The sequence below is a fragment of the Cryptomeria japonica genome, chromosome 10 (assembly GCF_030272615.1).
Source record: "Cryptomeria japonica chromosome 10, Sugi_1.0, whole genome shotgun sequence".
In the NCBI taxonomy this organism is placed as follows: domain Eukaryota; kingdom Viridiplantae; phylum Streptophyta; class Pinopsida; order Cupressales; family Cupressaceae; genus Cryptomeria; species Cryptomeria japonica.
The window spans coordinates 653,114,914-653,127,759 of NC_081414.1; positions in this window are offsets into that span (position 1 = coordinate 653,114,914).

Sequence of the window (12,846 nt, forward strand, 5' to 3'; positions counted from 1 at the left end):
TAGGGTATCTTCATGATTAACACAAAATTTAGGAAAGGGACAATCACATCTTGTTAATGTTTCATCTCTAGGGGGAAGGTCATTGAAATGAAAGAAGGTCTGGTATCACTAGGAAAGGTAGCTACCATATCACCCCCTTGCATCAAATGATCCTTATGGGGAAGATACATATTAGGAGAAGGATGAACATCATTCTCTAAAGATTCATCTTTAGGAGGGAGGTCTTTGAAACAATTGTTCATATTCTCTTCTTGCACCAATTTTGGTAGAGGGTAAATCATAGCTATGAATGAAAGGAAGAGATAAATTATCATCAAATGCATGAAACAAAACATCATGAACACTTTGAATGTAACTTGAAATCGAACTAACAAAATAAGATAAGAACTCGATATGAAATTATAATCAAATAAGAAAATCATATGCCATATTAAAGATGTAACCGAAATAATGTCTCAAAAACTAGGTTCGTAGTCTACAGGTCTTCAGTGTTTCTCAAACTAGGGCATACAATGCCCTGGTCCTGTCAATTGAAGCTCGGTTTTTTATCACAGGTGCACACAAAAATTCCATTTTTAGATCTATACTTGTTGCCTCAATTCTATTATCATTCAGAAGACTGTTATTATTTTTTAGTCAAGCTTGTTTACATTTGTAGCTTTACATTATCCCTTCCATAATGAAGGAATAGAAACCCTAGAAGTATCCCTTGACTCTCTTTCACAAGAGTTAGTCAAAGATGATCTCTCCTCTAGGTGCTTTCATATTCCAATTTTTGATGAAAGTATTATCTATAAGGATCTTTATGAATTATAAATTTCTAGGGATCTTTATGACTTATAAATTTTATCTATAATATGAAAAGTATTTGTGATGAGGTTTATAATTACAAACATTCACCTCACTGACTGAATATATTAGGTATGTATAACCATTATCCTAAGTGAGATTCAAGTATTTTATGTAATCTAACCTTTTAACTATCTATAAATATATTTTTTCACCTGACAACATCCTTTTGAATACCTAACTTGTTACAAATGACACCTTTCTTTAAGATAACCACCTTATAAATTTCATAATAAACAATCCTATTAAGCTATTATATTACACCATTTTCCCTTTATTTTAGCATCTTTGAACATAAATAATTCAAGTTGATTTTAAACATAGAAATGATATATTCTAAAATTTATTATATTCTTAGAAAAAGATCTATATAGACAAACAAACAAAAAAAAAAAGAATTATAAACTGTCCTTAGTCTTTCGAGCTAAGAAAAAACAATCAATAACACACTTTAGAACATTTTAATATAACCAAAGTTGTATAACATGCTAGTTTTTCAATAATCCATTAGTTGTTTATATCAAGATTGAGAGGATATGATAATTATTCATATAAAGATTTATATCAAGATTGAGAGGATATGATAATTATTCATATAAAGATTGAGAAGATATAATAGCAGTTTATATCATGATTTAGAAGGATATAATAACTGTATTTTAATTCAGAAGGATACAATAGTTCTTTATAGTATTACAACTTTAAAATATAAACTATAATCTATCAAATACTCCTCAAGCTAAATAATCTTTGTTGTAATTGCATCCCAAAGACGAACTTGTGCATCTGCAGATTTGCATAAGTAAATGATGTCTCGCATCATTTTAATACTCCAAAAATCAGTTTTTTCCTCTAAAAGATGTATCTAATGTTATGACAAATTTAAACTATAATTGTTAGTAGTACCCATATTTTGAAATCAATGAAAAAAAGAAAAAATATACTTGTCTTCCTTCAGAATGCTTGAATTTGGCGAGGTTTAGTCAAGGCTGTTCTCTTTTCACAAATTCTGCAGTTCAGATCCGATATTCTCTTTACTAAAATTGCTATATCTTCTTAATGACACTTGCTGCATAGTAGTTAAAGAAAAACAGGTTCTTGCAATAAAATTTAGTTCTGATTACCAATTGTTGGTTTATAAAGAGATAGTATTGCTAATACAAGAATAAGCATAAAAAAAACAAGTACTACGCTGCAGCTACCATGCTTGCTAAATGGCGCAAGCATAGGGAAGAATAGATAAATGGCAGTAAGTTTGCATTCTGCTTTACCAGTTCCTTAGAGCACAGTGAATGCGCATATTAAAAAGTGTGATATGTACTCAAAGAAAGCATGTCAGTGATATTACTGTGCAAATTGCTAGTCAAATTTTGGGATTTAATGGAATATTTTGTAAGTTGAGCTCAGGTAATAAGACTATATGGTATCAAAAAGCACTAATAAGTGTATTTTTATTGAATCACAGTCCAAAAATGTGCTAGTCACATTTTAGAATTTTAAATTAGCATGTCTGAAGTTGAGCTAGGTGCTTGACATCATGGCAAAGAGTAGTAATTAGAGCATTGCCATTGTCAAAGTAGGTTCTAGAGAAGACACCCAGATATCATCTGATAACCAATAACCACCATGTAGAATATGAATATAGATCAACAGTTAGCAAAGAAGTGAATGTGGAAGTAGATCAAATCTGTAGCGAGCGATTTCCATGAGCAGTGGCGAGCACACAGGAAAATGTAATCATACATCTCCCAAATCAGCTGCAGATGAAGACTTGAAAAGAATTCACAAAAGTCAGTCAGAGTAGGCCAGAGGATCCAATGACTTCCTGCCTCACATCCTAAAGCCATATGAGGAATTAATTCATCAGGTGGAAACTAGGACAATCCCACATGCAAAAGCTTGTAATGTGAAGAGAGCCCGCAATCGTTCATGCATTGTTAAGGAAGATGTGGGCTCTGAATATCATATGAAGTTTAAGATTCACAGTTTGAGGAGGGAACCTACCATATGCTTGATGCAGCACAAAATATGGTGTGGCAGATGCCTGATTAGTGACACCATAAAATTATTTAATGGCTGACTAAATGGAAGTTCCGTGAAGAAAAGGTAGTGTGAAACTAGGCTACCTAATATTTTTATAAACAGTATATTATCTGAGCATTGAGCTTTATGTTTGTTATGCTAAATGATATTATTTAAATAGTGAGCTTGTCTTTAATATCTAAAAGGTGTCTTCTTCTTGCCATTCAATTATGCAACTTATTACTTGCTAATTGCTAGTCAAGGACATGAATATGTTAAAACTTGCCTCCTTCCTTAAACACTTTAACCTTGATTCTTAGAGCCTCTCTCCTTTACAGTGTCGTAGTTATACTATTGCCCTCAACAAGAGACAAAAATGGAAGCACTTGAAATGAGATATATTTATGGCTTCCCTCATTTCCAGTGACCTAATCACCCCTCTCAAATATTGGTGCGAGTACTTTGGTCACATATCATCTTTTGGGAGAATGTCAATTTGTAACTGGCAACGTTGAACCAGAATCAAATAAAAAATTTCATTTGTCAATGTGCTATCTTGTTACACTAAAGACCTACAAAGCAATCTTGTTTAGAGCTGCAGGATGGCGGTTAAGCCCTGCAATCGGTGGGCTTTGGCGGAATGACAGCTGTAAACAAAGATGAGATCATAAGTGATTTGCTAGCGATGGAGTATTTCCTGATAATCGTCATTTATCTTGCAGCCATATTTTTAGGCTATAACAAGGACATGGATTCAAAATCCAATGAACAAATTGTGGGTCAAGCAACGATGGAATTGAAGGGCTTTTCCGATGTGGATGAATGTCTCGCAATTCTGTCTGTTGCTTCGGAATTGTTAGTGGATAAGCTTATGCAGCAATGCATGTCATACTTGGAGGCTGTTCCTTGGAATTCTGAGCAAGAGTCTAAAATTACAGATCTTATGTCCTCTCTGAATTTGAGCGTATTTCTTGATTTATTTAGAAGTATAAATACATATTCTCAAGAAAAAAATACTTATTATATAAGCTTTTTATAAATTTAAATATATTTAATTATATATATGTAAGTAATGTTTTTGATTACCCATAACCTTCAAAGACACTAGACTACAAAAGGTAGCCATACATTCAGGATTAGGACTCAGAGGCTTTTGAATGGCTCCCCTAACCAACAACCTAGGTTTTGAACTGGCTCCCAAAACTAGCAGAGAAGGGTTTTTCTAGGCTCCCTTAACCTGCAACATAGATCTCAGGTTGCCAAAAACAAAACCTATCCTTAACCAAAAACCAAAACAGCAAGTGGCCAGGCTGGGCCCTTGAAAACTACTAGCATCCAGCCTGCTTGTGGGTTTTACAAGGCTCCCACAACTTGAACCAGACATCGATAAAATAAACCAAAAACAACAGCCAAGAGGGGGATTTTGAAAGGTTTCCCGAACCTTCACAGTGGGTTTTAAAGTGGCTCCCATAATCAGCAGAAGGGCACCCGTCACCGCCCAACATCTGATTAGCACAACACCTCTCCACCTCAATAAGAAAGGAAACCACCTCAATAGGAGCTGGAAGGAAAGAGACCAAGCATAGGGAAAACAAAGTAGATAACAACAAAACAAAGACCAGCAACCAACAAATATTTACATGATGCTTAGCTGGAAAGAAGGGTTTTGAAAAGGCTCCCAAAACCTTGAACAAAAACAGAGGCCAGTACTAGAAGGACTCTATGCCAATAAGTTTCACCAAAGTCTCCACCTCTAAAGGAGAAGAGGGAAAAAAACCTGCAGCAGTGAAACACGAGAGAATCTCTTGAAAAGAATAGATTCACATCCACAACACTGGAAAAAAGGTTGACCTCCACCAAGACCCCAACCCAACCAGGATCGACCACCTCCCCATCTCCATCATCTCCTTCCTTAGCCGCATCTTCTCCTCCATCGGCTACCCCTGAAACCCTAGCTCTAGCGATGCTTCGCGCTTCCCACATCTTCTCCTATCCACCGTTATTTTTGGTTGAATATACATGTAAGTAATGGTAATTTAAATTTTAGGTACATTAATTAAAAGTAAAAATAAAAATAAAAAGGGATAATATTTTTTTTAGTTAAATAATTAATTTATAAAATATATTCATAAATCTAATATATTTATTTAAATAGATGTGAGTAATGTTGATTTAAATTCTATGTTGATTGATTTTATGCAAACAAAGATTCAATTTAAGAGGTAAGGCAAATGATCATTTGATAGATTGATAATCTATATTATCAATTAATAATCCATATTATACATATTACATATTTTTAATATTCATATATCAAAGACCTTTATTTATTAGTACACAATTTCAACAATTAAGGTAATAACTACATATTTTCAATAGTAATAGACAAAGGGCCTAAACTTATTTGTACTTACTTGTACAAGGGGAAAAATAAGGTTTAACTTATTTACATAGGGTTTATACAACATTCATAGGTCAAAGGATAAATCAAAAAATAAGCATTAACTTATTTATATAAGGTCTAGACAACATTCATAGGGTTTCTACAATAAGATATTCTTATGGTTTTTGCAATACAACATTCATAGAGTTTCTACAACATTAATAGATCAAAAGCTAAATAGTAAAACAAACCTAAATGGAAAAAAGAAACCTTAACTTATTTATATAGGGTTAACACAACATTCATAGGTCAAAGCCTAAATCGAAAAGTAACTTATTTTTATAGGGTTTCTACAACATTCTTAGGTCAAAAGAAAAAATAAGCCTTAATTTATTTATATAGGATTTATACAACATTGTAGATCAATAGCTAAATCTATGATTTATAGGCATCCATAGATTGAAAATTTCAATTTATTTATAAAATGTTTACATAACATTGAAAGAAAAAGAAACCTTAACTTACTTATATAGGGTATACAATATTCATAGGTGAAAGGCTAAATCCATGATTTATACATAGATTCATAGTATATATATTAACTAAATCCGTGAATTATAATTATATAAAGTATGCACAATATGTATATGTCAAAGGTCACACACCTTATTCATGAATTTATATGATGTGTATACATATTTATAGGCAAGTAAGGTTTTAAAAAGTTTACATGGCATGTATAGTCTTAAGGCAAACTATTCATGCTATGAATAAGTGAAGGGTCTTAAGTATTTATATAATGTATTCATAATATGGATAGAAATAAGGCCTTTAAGTATTTATAGATAAATGTAGTTTACAAAATGTTTATAGATATGTAATAGTACATGCAATAGATCAGAGACCATTTATTTTATTTTTTTTATGAATGTACATAATAAGACATGATAATATGGATTAATTATCCAAATGATTAATAAACTAAAAAAATCATTAAAATATATGTACATACAGTAGAGATACTTAAAAACATAAATATTATTGATACCCATGTTATGTACTCAAATCATGTTTTAAAATCTCTACCCTTTTCCTTTCTTCATTTTCTTTTCTTATATGTCCTTTTTTCAAATGAAATGTTCACCTCTAAAATCATAATAGGGAAAGAGAAGAGTGTCATGTGAGGTGCTCATGTTCAAGAGAACCTATCAATTGAGAAAAGAACTCAAGCCAAGGAAAAGTAAATGGTTAGTTAATACATGTCAATTGGGATTCTAAAACCTTTGTCTCAACATTTATGAAATAGGTGGTCTTTCCTTTAATTTTGTCATCACTTCAAGGTGGGTAATTACATTAGTTTTTATTGCTTAAAATAATATTTATTTGAGTCTCTAGTGTTGCAAATTGCAAGTATGTACTTTTATGACACTTTCACATTGAGCCTAGTGCAATTATAACAAAATTCATGATCATAAATTTATAACTCTAACATCATGGATTCAAAGATGAAGTGTTAGTAACCCCTAGTCCAAATTTGGGATTGCTTAATTTGGAATAGAGCATAGTGCATATACATTTTTGTAGTGCAAAAATGTTCTAAAAAGATTCTAGATTCAAATGGGTACATTCTACTTCAATCTTCTATCGATGCATGTCCCTTCACTTGGGTGCATTCAAAATAACTATTCTTGCTAGATCTAAGCAAAAAACCTATCTTATTTATCTCATATTATATAATCACATTCTTGGATCTCTTGCTCCCACATTCATAGTGAAGCTCTACCAAAATCTACACACAATATCATGTTGCCATTTGAAGGGAGGGGTATTTTCTACATAAAGCTCTTCTTTTTCTCTTATCTCTTATATCTTTTGTATTGCGATATAATCTTGTTTTAATTAAATCTCTAAATACATTTATCATCTATTTGCATTTTAGAATTTTAACAATTTATCTCTACTAATAAGGATTTTCATCCATTAAGTGGGGTTTGTTTATATTACATGGCAGTTTATTTTATCAATCTATCTATTCAGTTGTTTGTGGAGGTGGAAACACCAAAACAAGGGTTTTACTAGGGCAACCCGCTTTACAACCCCCAACATTTTCCCTCTCTCTATGTGTGTAGGTGGCGAACAGATCTAAGGAATGCAAAGATATTTCTGGGACATTTATAAGGTTTTTTGGTTTGTATCCAAATGGATTGCAACATGATCTAGAGATGTCCTTGTGCCACACTATAATCCGAGGTTGGGGCTTTCTTAGTTTCAGGTTTAAAACTTTGTGTTGTAAGCTAAATACATTCCTATTGTCATATTTTTTATCTTATCATATGTTCTAGTTATTTTAGAATTTTTGGTTTACATTGAATAGTTTAATATAGTTAGATTTACCCTATTCATATTGATCTTCCTACCTCACTAGAGTGTTAGTTAAGTGAATTAATGTAGGGAAATTTTCTCTTTGAGATCTTATTTTATTGAGGGTAGAAAATCCCTTCATCTATGCTTTGGTGAACTTGATGTGAATGCCTTATTTCAGATCTCTTCCTTCAAGGTTTTGATGAATTTGATAAGGCATTCTCAAAGGATGAATTTGATATGTTGGATGATGTACTAGATGAATTCCTAGAGGTGTTTCCTTCAATTTTTTGGTCTACTAGACATAATCCACATCTTGAATCTTCTTTCTTAAAGGATGTGAAGTCTATGAATGTTATCATTGTCTCTATTACCCCTGAAAGGCCCTAGAGATTGGTCATTTATGTGAGTAAAGCTAATACTTCTCTGAATAAAGTTAATTATATTTGTGGTAAAAAAATTGAAAGTAATTCTCCTAACCTGTTAATGAGACTTAAGGGTAAGTGTACAAAGATGGTGGTCAAAAAGGGGCGTATAAGTGGACACTTTTTTTTCCTGAAATCAGGTGAACTTGAACTTGGAGGAAAAATTTGAAATTCATCCACTCAACATATGAAGATAATCAAAGAACAAATATTGAAGTACTTTGAATCTAGTTTCCAAACTACTAAATATTTTCAAAATTGGATAATATTAAGGGGGTCAAATCCTTTGTGCACAAAAAATAGACCATGATTTTTCTGAAAAACATATCATAGTGTCTGATGTACGCATAAAACACTCATAGTTAGATTTAGTATTTTGGCAAATCCTTTGGCAGAAAGATAGTTAAGAGTGACCACTAGAAGTTGTGTATTTTTTTGTAATTTTTTTATATGATTTTTCCAATCGTGCACATCGTGAAAATTAGGTACCTGTTCGTGTGCGAAGCATAACTTGCACTAAAAAAATCGAAAATACATTTTTTTTGTTTAAAATTGTAAAGAATCAAGTGGACTACAATAATAAATAAAGGTTTTTAAATTTGGATAAGTAGATCAAAAGTTATTAAAAAAATGGTACACATATGTCTGTGAGAACTATGGAGACATTGGTAAAAGAAATTCAATAATAATATGTTATTGTTGTTCAAATTTAAAAAAAATATATGGTTAGAGATCTAAAAAATATGGTGGAAATTTTAGAAATACCCACTGATTAAGTGTAAACCTAATGATGACAAAGTCAAGAAACCAAATTGATAAAATAAAACACGTCAAAAAGGAAGAAAATGGAGCGAAATCGAACTTGCAACTCGTGGCTTTGTCATATATGACTATTTCCAAGCCTAAATAGTCAAAAGCGTGTACGAGGTACCTATTGTATAAGAAGCGCATATGCATTGTTTTTACTATAAATAGCGCGTACATGTTAATAAAGCTAAAACAACATGTACATGCTACTTTTGTTTAAAATTTGGGAGTGTGTATAATATGTATAATATGATATTGTATATATAATGTGTATATACATATAATATATAATATATAATATATATAATATATATGTATATAATAATATATAACATATTTTATATAATATATTAAATATATATATACACATATATGTGTGTATGTATGTGTATTATCTCCCTCTCTGCCCCTCTCAAGTGCATACAGGGTGCCCCCCCCCCCCCCTCTCTCTCTCTCTCTCTCTCTCTCTCTCTCTCTCTCTCTCTCTCTCTCTCTCTCTCTCTCTCCCCCTCTACCTCTCTCTCCCTCTCTCCCCTTCTCCCTTCATACTCTCTCTCTCTCTCTCTCTCTCTCTCTCTCTCTCTCTCTCTCTCTCTCTCTCTCTCTCTCTCTCTCTCTCTCTCTCTCTTCTCTCCCTCCCCACTCTTTCTCGCTCCCTACCCCTTTATCTCTCTTACTTTATATTATTGTATTGCAATTAGGTCTGCCATGTAGTGGTTACCATTTGGATGAACAATAGACCTAATAATCCCTAGGTCCATAGTTTGAGCTTGAGAGGCTATGCTTTCCTTGATAGACTTAGCATTTGACTCAATGTACAAAACCCATTGTGCATCATCCCTCTACCACACTCCTCCTATGGTGGGATTTGGGAAATCTTTGGTAATGTGCATTTTTTCTTCCTAATTTTGTCCCCTACAATTCTTAGAATATAAAGTGGTTTCCAAACTCATGGTTTGGGTAGCAATTTATAGCCATACCAAGGAAATCAATTCCATTGCATTTAACTGTCTTATTAGCTTATGCAGTAAGATTGATTTGATAGGATACAATTTAATTGATCTCTCTCTCTCTCTCTCTCTCTCTCTCTCTCTCTCTCTCTCTCTCTCTCTCTCTCTCTCTCTTCCTCTCCCTCTCTCTTTCTCCCTCTCTGCCTCTCTCTCCCTCTCTCCCCTTCTCCCTTCATCCATACCCCATCCCTCTCTTTCTTCTTCTCTCCCTCCCCACTCTTTCTCTCTCCATCTCCCCACTCTTCCTCTCCCTCTCTCCCTCCCTCTCCCTCCCTCTCTCTCTCTCCCTCTCTCCCTCTCCCTCTCTCTCCCTCCCCCTCTCCCTCTCCCTCCCTCCCTTTTCCTTCATATTTTATTTACTACAAATAGCGTGTATGGGGCACCGAGCCTATTAGTTTGCTGCCCTGCCATAACATTTTTAAGGCCTATGAGCACATACATGGTATTCATGAGTTCTAAGCGCGTACAGGGTGCAAAAAAAATACCATTGGGCTCGCAAACACTTTAGGGACTAACAACGTGTACGCGGTACTTAGACATAGTTTTAGTTGCCCAAGAGCCTCAATGACCTCAAAAGAAGTTTTTGAGGTCATTGAAGGCCCCACTGCAACTGTGTCTGCACTTCTGTCACTATTTTATACATAGAAGTAAGTGATTTTTTTGTTTTTGCATGATTTCAAATGATTGAATTGTTGTTCTTATTAGTTGTCACTATTATTGTGATTGTTTAATAGTTTTGATTCAAAAAATAATGATAAGATGCATATTTATGGTTATTTGATTGTTTATGAACTTTCATTTACATATATATGTAATATGATTCTATTTAGGACAACCGATATCAACTATGGGAAAGAACAAGCAAGGAACGATGGAACAACGAGAGGTTGAAAAGGAAAGACAAAGGCAACATATGAAGAAATTACATGACATAAGAACAATGGGACAAGAAGGTATGTCATCCTCAACATCTCAATTCAATTTACCAAATGAACATAATGCACCTAATCCAATTGAATAAGAGACATTTGATTTACCGTATGAACCTAATGCAATTGAAGAAGAGACCACATTGAATAATAAATTGAATGATGAACATACATCTGCTCTATTTGATGAATTGAATGTACACAATGCACACAATGCACTGATGTTAACACCTCCTAGAATTATTTGTAGGAAACCAAAGTATCTAATTGACATTGATGAGAATATATTGAAGCCAATGCCCGATAAAATAAATGAATGAAATTGTAGGAGAATGGCTAAAAGAATATGGAAAAACTATTTTGAAAACTTAAATTAAACCGCAAGATGTCAATTAATTGTTCAAGTGATTAAAAATTTAAATTTTAGAGAGACAATGAAAATTCTAGGCCTAAGATCATCCAAAAGTAACAGTGAAAGAACTATTGTGAGAAATCTATTTGATGCATATCAAGCTTTTGGTTCAAAATCACGTAATAAATATTCTAATGTTACTCGATGTGTCATTACATCAACCATAATGAGCAATAAAATAAAAAAATATCATTTGATTAGCAAAACAAGTAAGTCATTAAATGCTAGTAGAACAAGAATAATTAAAGCATTACAGAGGTGGGAAAAAATAGAGGAACCTAACAATAATTCTCTTTGGGCATTCTCAGTAGACTACCACGTAAAGACAAGGTTGTTGTTGATGCACTAAGAACATTAATTGAATTTTTTTGTCATGACAACACAAGAGTTTAGCCCAACCAAAGAGATGTTGTTAGAAGGCAAATCAGTTCTACAAATCGTGAGCCACATGCCAAAAACTATTTGGATATGACTCAAACAAAATTTTATGAAAGATTCCTTGAAAAGTTTCCTCAAATAAGAATTTCTCAAAGATTTTTTGATATGGCAAAACCTTTTTATATTAAGATTAATCATGTATGCACCATGTGTTTTTGTAGGATGCATATTGAATTTTTCATGCACTATGATATTTTATGTCATATTTGTTCTACTTTTCACACTAATGATGTTTTGCAGGAATGCAATATACAAGCACCTCCTAAGTCGGTAAGAGAATTAATTTTAAGTGTGCTATGTAATAGATGTGATGGTTGCATTTATTATAAGATGCTTTGTTTGGAAGGTTCTTGTGCTATATGTGGTGGTTTGCAACGATTACCAAGATGTGTACATTTAGAAAGCACACATGAAATTGGTAGGAAACTATTTTCTTTTGCAAAATACAAGATAGTCACATATGGAGTTAGAGATGGAAAAGATTTGAAGAGATGTGAGTTAGTGAAAATGATATATGTGTAATTGAATTTATGAAAATGTTTCAAGAGAAACTAGTTTATGAGTACATAATGCATACACATAGAGATCGATGGTTAGATGAGCAATTCAATTTATGTAAGGACACATTTCCTCTTGGAACCATTGTCTCTATTGTTGATTTTGCTGAAAATTATACACTACAACCTCAAAATGAAGTGCAATCTATGTATTATCATTCTACACAAGTTTCTATTTTTGTACACATAACATTCATGCATGCAGATGATAACACATAGGAGGATAGAAAGGTTGTACGAGAGTATCACTTCTACATAAGTGATGATCATAATCATTCATCGGAGTTTGTACAAGGATGCTTTAAAGTTTTCTATGATAATTTAAAGGAAAGAAATATACAATACAATCAACACTTAATATGGTTAGATAATTGCACCGCACGATTAAAAAATGAAAGGATGTTTTATTGGTTGAGAAGGATGCATATGACAAGCGGTGTACAACATTTTTGGAATTTCACTGAGGCTGGACATGGTAAGGGAGAGCACAATGGTGCATGAGCACATGTAAAAAGAGCCCTAGCTAGAGAAGAATTGAAGTACGAAGGTGGTGCTAAGTTGATTGATGTAGAAACAATTGTGTGATGGTGTAACTCTATGATGGGTATAGGTAATCCAGGTACGTCAATGATTCATAGATATTTTTGGTTGAT